Source organism: Oryctolagus cuniculus, chromosome X (assembly GCF_051225735.1).
Source record: "Oryctolagus cuniculus isolate XC-2025 breed Fujian yellow rabbit chromosome X, ASM5122573v1, whole genome shotgun sequence".
In the NCBI taxonomy this organism is placed as follows: Eukaryota; Metazoa; Chordata; class Mammalia; order Lagomorpha; family Leporidae; genus Oryctolagus; species Oryctolagus cuniculus.
The window spans coordinates 71,478,668-71,479,598 of record NC_142888.1 but is presented as its reverse complement, the minus strand read 5'-3'; the positions used below and the strand labels follow the sequence as shown (position 1 = coordinate 71,479,598).

Sequence of the window (931 nt, the reverse complement as noted above, 5' to 3'; positions counted from 1 at the left end):
CTCCCCAGATGCTCACAATGGCCAGAACTGGGCCAGGCTGGAGCCAGGAGCCAGGAGCTTCTTCTAGGTCTCCCACAAGGGTAGCCGGGGTCCAAGCACTTGGGCCATCTTCTGCTGCTTTCCCAGGCTTCTTAGCAGGTAGCTGGATTAGAAGTGGAGCAACCAGGACACGAACCAGTGCTTATATGGGATGTCACCATCAAAAGCAGCGTCTTTACCTGCTATACCACAACGCTGTACCTTATTTTGCATTCTTAATACACATAAATCTCAACCTTTAAAAGGAAAATGTAAGTACAAGACAAACTAAATAGCTGTTACCTGTATTTCATAAACAATTAACAATGACTTGTTTCTTTTGGGCACATGGTACAGTTGGATATTTTTACTCCTTCTGTTTCTTTTCCAGTAATACTTCTTTGAACTGCTTGCAGCTTTTGGACACCTTTCTTTTATATAGTGGTCAAGCAATATAAGCAAATGTAATATTCACTTGTGGTATTCGTCTCTGCTCTTATCAAGAACACATTTAACTGCTTTCTGATGTCGTGCCATGTGCTCACTTGGGCAGCGCATATACTAAAATTGGAACAATACAGAGAAGATTAGCATCATGTCATGCCAGTGTGATGACATTGAGTTAAATGTCCTTTCAAAAAAGCGAGTATGGGACATTTAGAATTTGCTTATGAGGAGAAGCAGGATTTTAGACTTGTGGGAATCAGTTCCTGGTTCTCCAAAACTGTCCTTAAAACTAGAAGCTTGTCTTGGTAGACCACCTATTAGGGTCCTTTCTATCTATACATCATGTGTTCCAGGAGCATAGGGCCCAGGACAAGCAGATCCAGATTCCGACAGGTCAGAGAACAACTCAGAGTCATTTGTGGGTTTATTTCTCCCTTACTCACAGTGGCAGTGAGAAATGCACAAG

General features: G+C 42.4%; 1 pseudogene; it reads left to right on the top strand.

The window, feature by feature from the left end:
• Nucleotides 1-555: 555 nt before the first annotated feature.
• Nucleotides 556-612, top strand: LOC149119671 (U6 spliceosomal RNA; annotated as a pseudogene).
• The last annotated feature ends 319 nt before the right edge of the window (nt 613-931 follow it).